The 17,971-nt window shown below is 39.9% G+C and overlaps 1 protein-coding gene across 14 annotated transcripts in view; it reads right to left on the reverse strand.

The window, feature by feature from the left end:
• mgat1 (alpha-1,3-mannosyl-glycoprotein 2-beta-N-acetylglucosaminyltransferase) overlaps positions 1-17,971 on the reverse strand; it is a 48,782-nt gene that overhangs the window by 12,982 nt on the left and 17,829 nt on the right. For 7 of the 14 annotated variants that reach the window (XM_062969560.1, XM_062969557.1, XM_062969552.1 and 4 more), the window contains one exon: positions 10,939-11,043. The exons of 4 other annotated variants lie outside the window; for them this stretch is intronic. The gene's annotated coding sequence lies outside the window, so the exon portion shown is untranslated. Of the gene's footprint in view, positions 1-1,460; positions 2,198-10,938; positions 11,044-14,093; positions 16,089-17,971 lie in introns of those variants that run through there. 3 more of the 14 variants (XM_062969561.1, XM_062969562.1, XM_062969564.1) reach the window with 3 other exon arrangements.

Here is a 17,971-nt window from a genome sequence, read left to right on the forward strand (position 1 = left end):
CTTAAAATTCATAGACTAGAAACATTTGCATGATGTTAAGGCTCTTCCTCCGTGCAGCTCCGTGATGGGAGAGCAGCAAAGAAACTGATTCCAAAGCAGCTCAGGAGCTGGATGGGGATCTTTCTTTCTTGACAAAGAAGACACCCAATACCCACTATTCTTAATTTGTGGCCATTTGATCCCTGGCACTGTACTGCCAACAACATTTATATCAGTGTACTTACATGATTCATCAGGATTGCCATCTTCACTGTTAATGTACCCACAGAAATGATATGGTACACTCCAAACTATTTGGTTGGAGCTTGTTTGGAATATCTACAGCATGCAATCTTGCCATCACCCCTTATGGAACAGTCCATAAAAGTAACTGATCTAGATACTTCCACATCAAATAATTTAAACAGGTTTCCTTGCTTGAATCTGAACAAGGAGTCAAAAATTCTTTGCAAACACAAGTCACTTTTCCTCATGGCCCATGGAAAAACAAACAGAGCATATGACTTGTGTAGCGTGTTGCGCCCAACAATCCTCTGGTTGTCCTGAGTTGTACTAGAAAAGAAGATTAGCAGTTTCAAGGACTAATAACATTGGGGTCTGCAAACAGGAAGTTCATTTGTAGAGTAAGTTAATAAGCGAGATAGCTGAAACAACAGAGGATTCAATCTGTCCTTGTAGCTGACAGCAGAAAAACACATTCCATAAGGACCCTTTGCCAGACAAGGCATCTATGATATATGATGGAATATTTTGCCAGTTCCTCCTCAGCATTCAAGTTAGGCTGGTTCCTTCATATAGGATTAGATCCTAAATTATTGGGAATAGGAGTCAGTACCAATAAAGGAAAGACAGGAAAAGGATGGCACAGTCATTGGCTGAATCTACACTCTAGAATCAATGCAGCTTGGCTCCAATTTAATTGCCATGGGTCAGTGATATGGAATTATTGTAGTGTGGTAAGTAACCAGCACTCCTTGGCAGAGAAGACTGAAGACCTTGTAAAATTACAATTTCCAGGATTCCATAGCATTGAGCCATGGCAGTTAAAGTGGTGTCAAACTGCATTTGGTCTAAAAGGTAGATGCAACCAGTGTTTGCTAGCTGTCCTTACTTTCTGTTTCATCCAACATGCCCATCCACTAATGCCACATGTGTTACTTCCTCCACTCCTTCAGAACTTATAAACAGGGCAAAGAATGGCCTCAAGTCCCTATAGAGCCTGAATGAAGTCTCTTAAAATGAGCCAGAATTAAAACAGCAAAACTAGAAAGCATTAAAAAAGGTAAAAATAATCACCTCTCCCCACCCCATTACAGTTTCTATCAGATACACACTATCAAAAGGAAATAAATTTCATAACCCTCCACACTACCATGAAAGCAACAGAAGAATCTTCCTTACTCCCTGCTAGTTCCCTACATTTCTATATAACTGCTAGGATTCTAAACTTTTTTTTTTACCAGAAGGAAGTTCTGTGTAGATGGGTAGAAGAGGCATCAGGAGAACAGCTCTGGATATAGCTGTATGTTTGCCCCATGAAATTTCACTGAAGATCTAACACGAACCAAGACTAGTCTGATGCAACAGAATTGAGATTTACTTTAGAACATTCTCTGCGAAACTGATTTTCCCCCGGCTAGAAACCGGGCAGCCCTTCCTTCACAGAGCAGGAAGTAGTGTATTTTCTATACGCCTTGCAAAGCAAAGATTAGATAAGAATCTTGAAAGGGGGTGGTGGTTGCTGACATAGCATTGTCCTTCTAGAAAATTACAACAATACCAGATTTGAAGGACAATTCACTTCAATGAACTGGGGTGGCACAGGCAGCAGCTGAAACAATATGTTGGCCTGAAAAGGAACAGGATGTGAGGCTTTTGTGAAGGCAGCCATGTCTATGGATCACAATACAGATGAGCTGAGATTGGAAACAGTCACATGTTTTCAATTTAGTGAAGCAGAAAGATGAGAAAATGATTCCATTTTGGCATTCCTCAAAAAAAGGGAAGCCTGCAGACCACAAGTATAGTTTACATTCTACCTGGGTTGCCAGAAACAACAAAAAGAAGCACGCATCTTTGGAAAATTATCAGTTGCTTGGCAATCTGAAAGTCAGAAAAGAAGGGCCCTGACTGAGATGTATACCGACTCAACTTCCCAATCCACCACACAACAGAACAGAGGGAGCTACCTTAGGCTGAGGGTGCATCTACACTATACAGTTAATGCAGTTTGACACCACTTTAATTGCCATGGTTCAATGCTATGGAATCCTAGGATTTGTAGCTTGATGAAGTACTAAAACTCTTTGGCAAAGAAGGCTAAAGACCTTGCAATACTACAACTGCCTTGATACCGTTACATTGAACCATGGCAGCTAAAGTGATGTCAAACTGTGTTAATTCTATAAGTGTAGGGGCACCCTGAATCAGACAATTAATTGGATTTAATAGTGTCAACATAAGCTAACAACAACTCCTCAGAGTTTCAAAGCAGGGCCATTCTCAGTCCTACCTGGAGATGCCAAGAATAAAGGACATGTTTTTTCTATAGAAGGTCCCAAATTCAGACATTTAGTATAAAAAGCACATGCTTTGACTACGGTGCCATAAACTCACCCAATTTGCAAGACATATGGTCAACTTTACAAGTACACAGAGCTAGATTATCTCAAGTGCTCTCACTGGATATAAATGGGGCAGCAGGCTAGCCATATCCCTTGTGGCCCCTAGCTAAAGCAGCACAGCTTATAATCATAGAAGGAAAGAACAGTTTACTTACAAGCAGAGCAGGGAGCAATAACGCACAAAGAATTGCAATCCCTGTGGGAAAGAATCCAAAATTCTACCCTGGAAATGACGGGGTCTATACAAATGAAGAAATTGCACAACTGTTTCTGCCCGCAAAGACTGTATATACTAACTACCATACTTCCCCAAAAATAAGACATCCCTTGAAAATAAGACCTAGTAGAGGTTTTGGTAAATTGCCAAATAGAAGAAATTCCCCGAAAGAAAGACCTAGGAGGAGGGAGCTGCTGCCGCTGAAGAAGGCGTGTGCAGCGCGAAGGAGGAGGAAAAGGCGCACACCTTTCCCTCCTTCTCCTTCGTGCCACAGGTGCCTTCCTCGGCGGAGGAGGGAACAAAATAAGACATTCCCTGAAAATAAGACCTAGCCTGTTTTGGGGAGCAAAAATTAATATAAGACACTGTCTTATTTTCAGGGAAACACAACATACACATCATGGTGGGAAGAAAGAAAATAACCAGTTGAGAACAATAGACAATTCTGATACAGTTTTACATGGAGAAAGTTTCATTTCTCCTCTTTAATGGCTGTTGATGCACACCTGGTTATGAGTGAACTAAACAGGCAGGAGGATGGAGTATCTATCCGTGGGATTTTGGCCCCATCTACACTGATAATTTAATGCGGTTTCAAACAGGTATTGAAGAAAGTGGTTTTGCTGTGTAGATGATTACACAGGAAATCCTGGTACCGGCTTGAGGCTCGGACGGTGATTACACAAACCAGAAAGTACTACTGTGTATTAAGGGCTTTCTTTTGCCCGCTTTTGTGGGAGTTTGTTGTTTGGCTGCCAATTTGGATCTAGCTTTAAAGTGCATTAAATGGTCACTATCCATGGGGCCTCTGGCACCATTTGTTACTAGGAATATAAACTTCCCAGTACTTACTAGCAGGTTTTCCAGCTATTACTGTACTGCCTGCTAACTATGCTGTTCATACATTTCAGGAACATTGCTCTGAACTGCTAGCTAATGTCTAAAGATTGAATAACCATTTTGAGTGTCTGCTTCTTCCATCGCATGCTCTCTCAGTCCTCTTAATACTCTGCCAGTGTTTACTTTCCTGCTACTAAATTGCTCCTGGCCTTTCCTCTCCAAATGCTGAACACAATGTCTGAGTTTTCTATAATGTAATTCAACATGGGGGGGGGGGGGGGTGTTTCTGTTTACTGATTTGCGTAACTCTTGAATTTGCCGCGTACAATAGGAACAGCTCTGCTATTAAGAGAGTAGCTGTAGGTTAGTGTCTGGGTAGACACTTTGAAAACAGAAACTTCCAGGTGCAAAGCCTGACAACGCTAGTTAAAACGATCTCAAGGTGGGTAGTGGAGCGAGGAAAAACACAAAATTCTTGATGAGTTGATGCAAATCAGAGTAGACACCGTGGGTGTGTGGTGTCTAATAGTCTAATGGGTGCACAGGAATTATTATTCTAAAACTTTAGATTGTGTGACACACAAATCTTTATACAACACAGTCCCTGACATTCTGAGCAAGTAAAACCTTGCCCTGGATATATTTTACAAATTGAAAAAAAAACCCTACTTCATTAGGATGTAGGGGGTGCTTTGAATGCGATTTCCTGCTTCTTGGCAGGGGATTGGACTGGATGGCCCATGAGGCCTCTTTCAGCTCTACTATTCTATGATTCTCTGATCCCTAAGCTTTTTAATAGTTTCAATTGAAGCCAGTAATAAGCGTTTATTAAATTTTATTTTAACATTGTACGAGGGCAAAAGAAAAAAAATACCTCAATGTAAACCCCCCCCCCCCACAAACAACAGATAGAAGCACTTATACATAAAAAAGATAACTTCCTGCTTTTCTATTAGTGATATATATTTTAACAATATATTAACTACCACGATCTTTATACATGTTTTACATTCTCAACTCCTTAATTGTGAGCGAAATTCAGTTTTCCAAACTAACAAAGACATCCTATTCCAACATTCTCAAACATACAAAAATTAGTTCCAATCTTCCCAACAGACATAGCTACTTTACCTCTGCCTTTTCAAACATTTTTTTTTTGCTCCAACTGTTCACTGAGAGGATCTCTATACTTTTCTCCCCCAGGCATTATACTTCTGCCGCCGAATACTATTCGAGCAATCATCTTGCCAATCCCATTCAAAAAACCTTGCTCTGAAAGCCTCCTCAGAACAAGCCACTTGGGTACAGTTGGGCTCTGGAGACTTTGCAATGTATAAACATTTCCAGCTGTTTCCTGCTGCAGTGGAAGGGCAGTGGGGATTTTTGGAGAAGGGAGCAGCAGGGAAAGGGCTCTCTGGGGAGCCAGCTATCTATTGCTCCAGGACATCCACCTGACTACTTTCTGCCTGTGGCATCTGCAGTCAAACCAGATTCTCTGAGCAGCACTAAGGGCCCTTCCACCCACAGAACATAAAGCAAATTCAGTTGTTCTTCTACACTTGCTGCTTTAACTTCATTTGATTATTCACTGATTTGAATTTTTAAAAATCTCTAGGTCCTCCAGTGGAATTCTACAATCAACTTCCTGAAGCAATGCTGGAGGACACTTCTCTGGGACCTCTCTAGGTCTTCCATTGCAAGTTATGCTCAGTTTTCAGTGGAGGTTAACCACAGAATTGGGTTGGAAGGCCTAGACATTTTCAGAGAAGTAAAAAACAAACAAACAGCCATTTCTTTATTCATGTTTTTACACTTTCACCAGAGTCCTGTATCCCTCACCATTACAAATGTGAAGTGATGGTTGAACTCAGAAGGAACATGAAATGTATTTTTAACCTATGGTATTTAACCTGAAATACCAGATTCTAAGATCAACATCTGGAGCCCTTCACTAAAAGCCCATCTGAGGGAGGTTCAGAGGACTGAGGGCCCTTCCACATAGCCATATAACTCAGAACATCAAGGCAAAAAGTCCCACAATAACTGCTTTGAACTAGGCTATCTGAGTCCACACTGCCATTTATTTCAGTTCAAAGCAGCTAATATAGGATTTTATTTAGCTGTGTAGAAGGGGCCTAGGACAAAAAAAAGGTTTCTTTGGCTAGCCAATTTTGGGATAGCTTACGGAACCTTATCCTCAGTGATGCCTTCCTATCTTCATTTTGGTTTCCATGCATGTAGTCATATATAATGTGATACTTTAATGCATTAGCATAGTGTGCTTAAGGTTTTCACTGGCATTTTTATTATGTGAGTGTATGTATATTTTATTTTAATATGATGTGAATAATTTATTTAACTTTTAAAATGTAAAGTATTTACGGAAATGCTATGCTATCCAAAGTCCTTTTTAAAAGGTTGTTTGAGAATGTGGATGGATATTGCTAATCATCATCATTATCATCACAATAATAATATAATAATTTAAAAAATTGTATACCACTCTATCTCCCCAAAGGGACTCAGGGTAGTTTCCAACCAGTGCAAAACAACATACAATATACAATAACTTCAGTATTATCCAGGTTTTAAAACCTTATCCAGGTTTTATAACACTGAGCACCTTCACAATTGCAATCTATGATTCACCTAGATTGTATCTTATCTCTCATTATCATGCTACAATAAACACAAAGTATCTAGTCTGTCTTTTAATTCCTGACAGCAAGCCAAGAGTCAGTATTTGTGGCATTATTCCTGTTATGGTCAATACATAACACATTACTTGCTGCAAGTGTTCACTTTCCAAGTAAAAGGATCTATCTGGGTGGTTGGTAGTTTAAAATGGCTGCAATACTATAGGAGCTCCTTGTTAACTCTTGTTAACACAATACAAAACAATTTGATTAAAATTAGCAATAAATAAAATAAACAATCACAGTCAAAACCTTCGCTCAAGGGGGCAGGAATCAGGGCAGATTAACATGGTTCATATTAGGGATAGAAAAACTTGTACAAATTTGTACCTTATCTTCATATAAAATCAGGACAGTCCACTACTTCACAGTATCATGATCATCCAATAATTCTTCTTGCAACAAACTGAAACTGTGTCACACCAGGCAGGATGCACTTTAAGAACACGTTTATCAACTTAATAATGCTCCTTCCACCATCTCCTTCTTCTTTCATTTCAACCCAGAGGGAAGAGAATGAACAAGGAAGCATCAATGAATGCAAAATTGTTGCTGCCACTCATCTTCTGCCTTATCTCCCGAACCATGCTTCCCTTCCCAACGGCTTAACCAAATTCATGAACCCTGAGATCTTTTTTTGAAATACAAAACTGTCATCTGGTCTCCGAAAAACCAGGGTTGGGTATACCTATTTTTTCACTTCAATAATGAAGAACTGGGAAGAAATTTGGGAGCACACAAGCCATGCCATCCAAAGTCTACAAAACTATTTTTAAAAGACATCAAGTAACAGCAGACATAATGTGACTAAAGCTACAAAACTGATCCAATACCATAGGGAATTTTGCACTTGATTACTTCGCATCCCTGAAGTGTTTACTGTTGACACAAAAGCTTAACATCAGAAATTTAGGAACAAGAAAAATACCCACAGATCCAGAGAGGCCTGGGGACAATTTAAGGCACAAAAGTAAATTGAGAGGTTCGGGCATGATTCCAGTTTTACAACTTTTGTGGAATTCAAATGGTTTCTGACTTCTCCTTGTATCCCATCTTGGGAAAAAGGTGGGATATAAATCCTATAAATACAGAAATATCTTGCTTCAAACTTCACATCTACTCTTCCAAGTTCAGCCAACTCACCTGGCTCCATATTGATTAGGAAACACCTTTGACTCCATCCGAACAAAAAGGGGCTTGATATGAACAATTCCTTTAAAATTGAGCACAGAGGGTTTCCTCTTGCTGAGGAAAAAAATTACTTGGCAGTAGGAATGGGCACAAGAAAGAAATGAATTTAGTTTAACATTGATATGGAGGTCCAAGTTTTAAGTTGGCCTCAAGATACCAAAATGAACTTCATAAAGAAGAGTTGATGAGATTAACAGAGCAATTAACTATGCAACAGGAGAAACAAAATCCTACCACTCTATACATTAATGGGATTGCAACTGGTTGTGATTAGCTCAGAAGAAGTCATGAATCATGGTGAAAAATTCACAAATGATTTTATCTTAGTAGATGGTGTCAATTAAAAGTAAATACTGCAATTAGTTGGGAAAGTGATGGAAAATAGCAGTGAGTATCACAATTCTATGATAAAAAAAACACAAGATAATGTCAGTGGTTTGAAAATTGTGCCAATTCTGTGTCAAAAAGTTCCAGTTACCCAAAAGATGAGAATAACCCCCATACCCGCGGGAAATAAATGCTTCCTAGGAATTTTCTGCATTTTCCAAAAGATTCTATGGTATGCTTTCACAAGAAGTTGCCATAGAATTTTGTTGGAGGACCTATCCAATTCCTGTAAAGTCTACATCTCTAGGAATTTATATGTTCTCCAACACTAACCTATAGTCGCTTCCAGCATTCATTTTAATAGGATTTGCTATTATCCGTGGTTTCCTGTTTCCACAATGCATTCAGGAACAATTTCATGAGGATACAGGGATAGTACTGTGTTTGAAAGGGATGAATAGAATGAAATCAGAAGCATTAATGATATTGGAGGAATGGAATACTGATAACAAATGGAAAAGTCCTTTGCACAGAATATAATTGTAAGGCATCCTAGGAGGTGTGACAAATTCATAGAGGATAGAGGTGTAAGTCATGATGAATATATGCAACCCCCACAATGAGAGGTAGTATACTGACTGGAGAAGAACAGCACAGGAAGACTATTATAATTTTATGGACCACAAGCTTTACATTTTTTACAGTTTAGACTACTGATTATACAATGCAGAATACACATATAGATGAACAGGCCTGGGAATCAGTCTGGAGAGTTAAATTATATGTCTAAGGTTATCCCAAAGTGGTCTTCCGGATGTTTATTGACTTCAGTTTCTAGAAGCCCTAATCATTGGCAAAGACAGTTGAGGGTTCTGGGAGTTAAGGTTCAAAACACCAAGATAATTAGAGTTTGGGGATCATTGGTTTAAAGTCTATACACATTACCATTATCGGTCTTCATTTAAAATTTTTATTTATTTTATTTATTTCTCACATTTATATCCCGCCCTTCTCACCCGAAGGGACTCAGGGCGGGGCTTACAACGGCTTACAAAATGAATAATACTAACATTTTGCAAAGACCTCTAACTACCGTGTTTCCCCGAAAATAAGACAGTGTCTTATATTAATTTTTTCTCCCAAAGATGCTCTAGGTCTTATTTTCAGGGGATGTCTTATTATTCCATGAAGAAAAATTCACATTTATTGTTGAACAAAAAAATGAACATTTGTTATATACTGTACAGTAGTTGTCATCACAAACCAACATAACCAGACAAACTGTGAATCCTATCAAGAATTTCTTGTTACTACCAATATTTCCATGTACAACACTTTATAGTATGTACATTTACCGATCCTGCATGCTCTGGTGTTCTGTTTGGCGGGCATGCTTCCAAACAAAATCTTTGCTAGGTCTTACTTTCGGGGGAGGCCTTATATTTAGCAATTCTGCAAAACCTCTACTAGGTCTTATTTTCTGGGGATGTCTTATTTTAGGGGAAACAGGGTAAGCAGTTTGTTTTTAACATCTGGACACATTGGGGTTGATCTATAGTAGGCACTCCATATTTATGGTTTTGAGATTTGATTATTCATGAATTTACAGTAATTAAAATGTTCTATATAGGAACTCTCGGTCCTCCAATGTGATTCTATGCTCAGCTTCTAGCGTAAGTTGATCATAAAGTTATGCTAGAGGGCCTAGAAATTTATAGAAAGGTGTTATCTCAGATAAAAAAGTATTTTTTAAAAAATTATATTTATTGAGATTTATATATTACCAATAGACAAGAAACACAATAAAATGGCAACTTTTAAGTCATAATTTTAATCTTTCATGAGGTTCTATGCCCCTAACCCCAGCGAATGTGGAGAGCTGACTATATTGTACTTTTCCTGTGATTAGTTCCTCCATAGGAAGGGCCCTCCTACTTTTGATTTCCCTTCCCTAGAATTCTCAGCTTCCTATATCACTGAGAGGCAGGCAATCAACAGAAATACACTGTCCATTCCTTTTCTTCGTGTCTTTTATATACACAAATACAAAGATCCTTTTGGGAAGGACTTTTGTGCAACAAGGATGTCTTTGCTGAGCAGGGATGCTGAACTGAAAGATCTCATGGCCGAGTTCCAACATTACTCACTAGAGTGGCTTCTTGAGTTTGGGCTGGTATATCTCCCTGGAGGCTATCTTATGCATTAGCATAATGGAGACATTCCAAGTACAGGCAGACCCTGAGTTACAAACGACTCACAGTTGCAAGCAGGGGTTGGACAATAGGAAGTGAGAGTAATCTACCCCTAAGGAAGGGAAATTCACTACTGAAAGAGTTATCATGGGCAAAAGGTGCCTCCACTGAAACTTTATCACCAATCCTTGTTTCCACAAGACAATTTTTTTCAAAATTCAGTTATCAAAGGGACAGAAAGTGAGATGAAATCTTCTGAACAGGGGCACAGGGGTGTTAACCCTTCTCTACTCTATCCAAAGCTAAAAAAATTGCCTGGAGTTACACTTAAAAATGTACCTGTTCCAACTTATAAACAAATTCAATTTCAGAACAAACCTACAGAACCTATCTTGTTTGTAACTTGGGGGCTGCCTGTACATGAACACATTTTTCAGTGCAAGTTAGCAATTCACATGTCTTGACGCACCTAGATTTGCAAGATTTCCGTCATGTTTCAGGAACATCCGGCTAGTTTTGCACCTAATACTAAGGGCCCTTCCATACAGCCACATAACCCAGAATATCAAGGAAGAGAATCCACAATATCTGCTTTGAACTGGATTATCTGAGTCCACACTGCCACAGAATCCAGTTCAATGTAGATTTTATACAGTTGTGTGAAAGGGGCCTGAGAAGCCTCTTCCTCATTTCTCCTCAGCATCCCTTGGCCTTCCTCCAACAACATGTATAGGCAGACACAGTAGAGTCCAAACATCTTTTTCGTCCAAGAAATGTGAACCACACCTTGTACTCCCTTCTGCCCCCAATTCATAGGGGAAGAACCACTGCCAAGAACCTGAGCTACTCACCTGATCCAATATAGCAGTGCCAAGTCAACAGAAGAGTACAAGGACTTCGGATCAGCTGGATCTTTTCCAGCCTCAGCACCGACAGAAACCTTGAGCAATCTGTTTCTAGTAATAAAAAAACAAACAACCACAGGCTTATTGAACACAGCTTGAGTAAATAAAGCCAAGCCTCAAATAAACTGCCAGGAACTGAGGTCAAGACACCTCTCTTCCATCCCCATGCTCTGTTGCTGAATTAATAGCTACACTACAATATCATCCACAGCACTAATCAAGTTGTTAATGAAAATCTGTGACCAAACTAGTTTGACTGGCTAGAGCCGAACCCTGGCCTGGTTTTAAAAAGAAAAATTGGGAGGTCAACAAGTCCCTGTCTCTGTTTAGTCTAGCTCCAGCTCCACCTATAGGAGGAAAACTCTGGCCTCAATGGGAGCCTTGAGACACACTCTGGTTGTATCTACACTGAAGAATTAATGCAATTTGACATCACTTTAACTGCCATAGCTCAATGCTATGGAATACAGGAACTGCAATTTTAGAAGGCTTTTAGCTTCTTCTGCTAAGGAGTGCTGGGGTCTCATCAAACTACAAATCCCACAGTGTAATGTACCTTCTGAGGTTCTGACAATCTGAGTCTTTTTTGACTCCTCTGATATTTTCCTAACAGAAGATGGGGAATTCTGAAATATTTTTAGTGTTTATTACATATATATACATACACATACACAGACATACCAAAATAATTTAGAGCTAGACAACCTAGTGCCAGAAAATATTTTGGACATCTCCAGATCCCCAAAATCTTGAACACTGGCCATGCTGTCTAGGGCTGATGGGAGCTACAGTTCAACATCATCTATGGGATGCAATGTTACCTACTTGTAGCATAATTGCATTTTAGCTCTAGATATGTGCTCGAAGGCTGAGTAATGACTGGAACCAGTACTGGGAACCTGATAATATTTGTGACTTTGTATGTACAATAGTACTCTATCCTGAAGGTGAATGGGAGGAGTGGGATCCCACCAGGTTGCTGGGATCAAAGACTTCTAGATAAGAGAGACAAGCTGTAAAAGACTCCTCTCAAAGACCAGCTGTTCCCAGTGAGGAGAGATCTGATCTGCTGTAGCTGAGAAGATATGCCCAAATCCTGTGCCAACTACAGAATAACAACCCATATAAATCATCATTATAAAACATTAGAAGAGGGAACAGAATGGCCTTTAGGAGTGTCAAGAAAAAGTCCCTATTCCATGGGAAATAATAATTTCCTCCCAAAACAGTCTTATTCCAGCAAGAGATTGGCCTACTACAACATTTTCAAGCAATGACGCCAGAGACCTTTAACCATCAGTTCTGAGAATTCAAGTCAATTTCATTAGTATGTCAGGGCTAAGAGAGGAGGTATGTCTAAATTTCAGACTATGGGACATTTCTGTACTTCTACAGGGAAGATCCCAAATTAAGGGCTAGGGCTGGACAAGGCATCAGACAGAAGACAAGGAAATCAAACCTCTAAACTGAGAGAATCTCGGTCTTAAAAGATTGACCAGGCCATACTCCTTAGATTTGTGGCTATTTTCTTTTGAGAAAGAAATGGACTTTTGCCTTGACTGGAGTATATAAACCAGAATATAAAGGAGGCTGGTGCAAATTCAAAGGCATTCAAGAGTCCCCTTGAAAGCAGCTGTGTATGCCTGGGGACTTTATTCTGAGAACACCATTGGGGAGTTCAAGGTAAAAACAGAATCAAAATGTATAAACTGGACATCTAAAAATCATAACTGACTTAACTGTGTTTCACAGTCCACTGAAACATTGTTGACAGATTGTGGACCTTTAGGATTCAATGAGATTATTTAAAATCAGAGGTAAGAAATTTCTTCTTTAAATAAAGCTTAATGGTAACAACCTGTAATTCTGTTTTCACACTTTAGTGAACCTGAATGCACTGAGCCGCCTTTCAGGAAGTCAGTGCAGCTGCAGATGCATGACTATTGGTATCACTGTACGCAGAACAATGACGGTTACCTCCCTCTCTCATGCTGGTTTTTATATCTACAGAAGCCAGGTCCTGCGTTCTGCTCTACTACCCTTATGGGTCTGGAGAAATTCAGTTTTCCCTAGATAAAGGTGAGAATGACAGCTTTGCAAATTCTGTAAGGTCACAGAAATTAAAGCATTAGACTTTGTCCTAACACTTTATAAACTCTAATATTTATAATGTACTGGGCAACAAGACAGACAATGGGAAGCAAAGCTACCCAGTAACAGAAGATGATCAGCCACTAATCTTGGGACACCAACAGTCTAACACAGTGTTATCATTTAACCTTGGATTTAGAGTTGGACTTGGACAATGATCTGTACACAGAGATTAGCAGGCTCAGCAGGTCTGTTACAACAACAGCTCAACCAACACTGTGTGCAATAGCAAGATCTTAAGACAGCTTTTGAAATATTAAATTAATAGTATTTCATCTGAAAGCTTCCCTGAGGTTCTCATTGGGGTTAGAAGGTATGGGGGTGCTAAAGTTTCTTGAAATCCATTTCTAACATCATAATCCTTTGGAGGACAGAAAACAGTAAGAGAAGACAACCAAGAACCATACATAATCATTACTTTTCCTTAATACAATTCTAGTAAAAGCTTTAATCCATTTTACAAATTTGTATATGCAGTTATTTGTTTCCTGGATGGGAAACATACATAAATCACAAACACACACAATTCGTTTTTATAATCATATATGTTGTTGAGTGCCTTCAACTAATTTCTCTTACGACAATGCTAAAGTGAATCTACCAAGGGGTTTTCTTGGTGGAATTTGTTCAGAGGGGGTTTGGCCTTGTCTTTGTCTGATGCTAAATGTATGCAACTTGCCCAAGATCACCCAGTGGTTTTCCATGGCCAAATGGAGATTCAAATCCTGGCCCTCTAGTGTCCTAGTCCAACACTCAGACCACTGTATCATGCTGGCTTTCACACACACACACACACACACACACACACACAGAAACATACATTCTACACGAACATATACAATCAAGTATATATGACTGTATTTGCAGTCACTGCCTATCAAGTTCATTATGTGTGCTGCATCAAATTATTGGAAACAAGTTAGAATGTATACATTTTAGGTTAACCTTACCATGTTAAAGCTTGACTGCCGTGTTCTTTGCAATCTCTTTCCGAATAAGGCAAATGTTCCAGTCTTTTAAAAGTTCAACTTGTACCACTGCCACCATTATCTCGCTATAGTCACACGCTTGGTACCAAACTTCCTTCCTTAATCTCACACTCTGTGAAGTCAAAATGTCCACACTGTTGTCCCGAGCCCATTATAAAGTCCAGCTTCGTTGAAACAATTCCTGGCCCATGACACAGAGATAAGTTCAGCTCAAGAACTCTCTGTTGCTATTAAGTGGTATTTAACTTTCCTCTGGCCCACCTTTTATCTTACTCCAATCAACAGCCCAAATCCAATGTTATGAGCTTGCTGTCTGTCTCTCTGGCAGGTTTCATTGCTTGGGATGGAAAATCTTTCTACCGGGATCTGATTTCCAAATGTGGGAGGATGGCAAGGCTCCTGCACTCTGTCAGACCCGTTTGGCGGCAGAAACAGAATTGGAGAGGACGGCACGCTGCTCTGCTGAAGTTTGAAGCTCTGAGTGATAGTTTCACTCCCTCCCAGATAACTGGAATGGTGACTCCTCCTTTTAGGAAGGATGTGGGCAGGGTTAAAGCAGTTGCTATAGGGTGCCTTCTCTATCAGAATTCAGGAAGCTGGGGGCCCTCTGCTCTCCAACCTGAAGGAGGAAGGCTTAACTCGCACACACCCAGAATCAGTGCAAATGAATCATTCAGAAGCTAACAAAGGTTTAAAGAGTGACTGCAAAGGACTGGAGTGAGCCCTCATGCTTCTATGTTTCCACACAGGCCACTGTGAGCCTGAAACTGCCATCCTAACCAGTATGAGAACTCAGCTACAAAGGTCAAGTACCATTTATGCCAACAGACAAATATGGCCTCTTCTGTTAACAGCGAGGTAGAACTGGATAAGAATATCTGGAAAGGAACATGAGCTGACGCTGAAGGATGGTTGCTAAAATGCTTGGGAAGAAAAGAGGGAAAAAAAATCCAGATTTCCTGGAGATGATTAGCTAGCAAAGCAACAACTGCAATGAGCTAATTTCTGCTGCCACGTTTCTCCACAGAGGAGTGTTAACCATTAACTGTTCTCTTCCCAGCCTACTGGTTGCCTGATCTCTGCTGGGGAAGGGAGAGAGAGGAAGAGAGAACTGGCTTAGAGGTAAACACTAAACAGGACATAGAAGAGGGAGGGCAGAACCCTGTGGAAATCAGTGAAAAGACATTAGGTGGCCTGTGCATTAGGGGGTTCAAAGACACACCCACATACATAGCTCTCCTGTAATGGGAAGGGGATTAAGGGAGGAAGAGAAAGCATTAGCAGGTTCCTCACAGATCCCAATGGAAGAAGACAGGGGAAAGTCAAATGTCACCTGTGGCTGGGTGTAGTTTGGTCTTTCACACAGATATAATGGGACTGAGTGGTAAGGGAAGAAACTGCTTGGAAGGAGGAAGCAGAGATAAAATGGTATATAATATATTGGAGCTTTAAAGTGGACATGTTTATATGCCATTCCTCAACCAAAGGTGGAGTAAGAGTAGGAAAAATCCAATTTACTGCACAGGAAGACAACGTAGTTAAAAGGACAGAGGTTAAAATCCCCACTCACTTCCCCAACTTGCTCGGCCTCAGTGATTTCATGATGCCATTAAGGAAGCAAATCAGATTGTAGCACACTTAGAAGGGCAACATGTACAACACTGACAATGAAAAGGTTTTATTGCTTTGGCAGATCAAGGCTGCAAGTGAACATAGGAAGAGCCAGACAAAAAATTAGGACCAGCTCATTCAATCCCATCCTTACTGCAGCTGCCTACCCCTTAATCAGAAACAGAATTTTGTATCCCAGCCTGCCTAGCCCTTGCATAATTATGCAAAAGGAAGGGGAAAGGAACAGAGTGGACCAAAAAAACAGGAAGCCAGCACATGCAAATTCAGGAGGTAAAAGGAAGTTCTAGCAAACAGAACCAAAGAAATGTGGAAGGAGCTAAATGCCGACGTTAAAATTAAGGATTCTCAAATCCCCCCCCCCCCAAAAAATCTTCCTTTCACAAAGAAACTTGTAGTGATATGCATAGGGTTTTAAGAAGATCCAAATTAATTTCCCTTCTACAATGTATGTCTTGTGCACAACTAGAGTTTCTCAAGTTTCTCAAGTTGCTCCTGACACGAAAAAAAGCTAGAGCAAATCCAGCTAGGCAACTATGGTCTATTATTTTATTGTTTCCCAAGACTACATAAATATAGTCTAGTGATTAGAGGAGAAAACCCAAAGGATAGGATGAGAAGTGGAAACAACACATCATCATACAGCAAAAAGCTGCAATTTCAACAAAGTATTTTCTCAACCTTGCGCAGGGCTGGTTCCAAAAAAAAATCTGAGGGAGAGACAGGTAAGTGGCAGAGAAAACTCTATTTGAAACACAAAGGCTTTCCATATGGTCTCCCAAGGCCAGAGCTTTGGAGTTTGGTGCCATCTCTACACAGATGAGACTCAACTCTACTACTCCTTTCCACCTAATTCCAAGCAAGCCCCCCGGATCCTGGACCAGTGTCTGGCCGCTGTGATGGGCTGGATGAGGACTAACAAGCTGAAGCTTAATCCTGACAAGACAGAGGTCCTTCTGGTCAGTCGTGCATCGGATCAGGATATAGGGTGGCAACCTGTGCTCAATGGGGTTACACTCCCCCTGAAGACACAGGTCCGCAGTCTGGGGGTCCTCCTGGACTCAGAGCTGACGTTTGATGCCCCAGCTCTAACCTAAGATATAGCTTTTGCACTTTACTATTGTTTTTTTAAAATTCATTTTTATTAAAAGAGAAAAAAATAGTAATAAAAAAACAAAATACAAAAAAGATATAAAATTGCACTCACAAGTATTTTTCATTACAATAAAAGTGGGGGAACATAAATGATAAAGAAAAGTAGGAAAATTGAAAGAAGAGAGAAAGTGGGGGGGAAAAAACACACACACACACACACACACATGCCTTAAAAGAAACCAAAGTATACCAAAAAAAAATCAGCTGATTGGACCCTTTTGAAAGAATATTTAAAATGAGAGAAAAAGAAAAAGTTGATACCCAAATACAAAAAACAATTTTAGTAATAGGGAGGTAATTTTTTATCAAAGAAAAGAAATGTATATTTCTTTATAAGTATATGGAACCTAATTCTAAACTTCTATGGAAGAGATCGGAAGTCGACAAAAGTGTGTGTGTGCACTTTACTATTGTTTACTACCCTTTGGATATAATGTTCTGTTTCATATTGCCCTTCTAGCCCTAATTTATCATCTGGCTCCTACACTTTACCCATCAGCCCTGTCCTTGCAACTGATTTGCACCAACCTACCAACCTGAGCTCAGTATTTGTTTACTATGTCAGGTTATTGGTTGCTTGTTTGATGGCTGATTTATGCTGTTGTTTTATGGATTTTACTGTGTGTTATTTTAAACCATGTTGACCGGGCTTGTCCCATGTAAGCCACTCTGAATCCTTTCAGTGAGATGGTGGTGGGATACAAAAATAAAGTTGTTATTGTTGTTATTCCTCATTACACAGCTCAATTACTTTCATCTATGAAATGTCAGACATGGACTAAGTTCTGTTTAGTACCAGCTCCAACAACAGGTCCCTTTTACTGTGCAAAGAGCAGCATAAGGCTTTGGCAGGGTTCTCTTGGATGTAGCTCTGTTTTGGCCCTTGAAAGGGAATATGCAGATGTGACACATCACAAGGAGAGATAAATTCCAAAATCTGTGTTCACACACTGAGAAAGACAGGGCTAAACAGCCACTGGCCTAGACCTGAACTTGTTCTGGAGCGAGGCAGTGGGTACAGCCAAAATTGCTTACTAGACAACTATTGCTCACTT

The sequence above is a fragment of the Anolis carolinensis genome, chromosome 2 (assembly GCF_035594765.1).
Source record: "Anolis carolinensis isolate JA03-04 chromosome 2, rAnoCar3.1.pri, whole genome shotgun sequence".
Taxonomy (NCBI): Eukaryota; Metazoa; Chordata; class Lepidosauria; order Squamata; family Dactyloidae; genus Anolis; species Anolis carolinensis.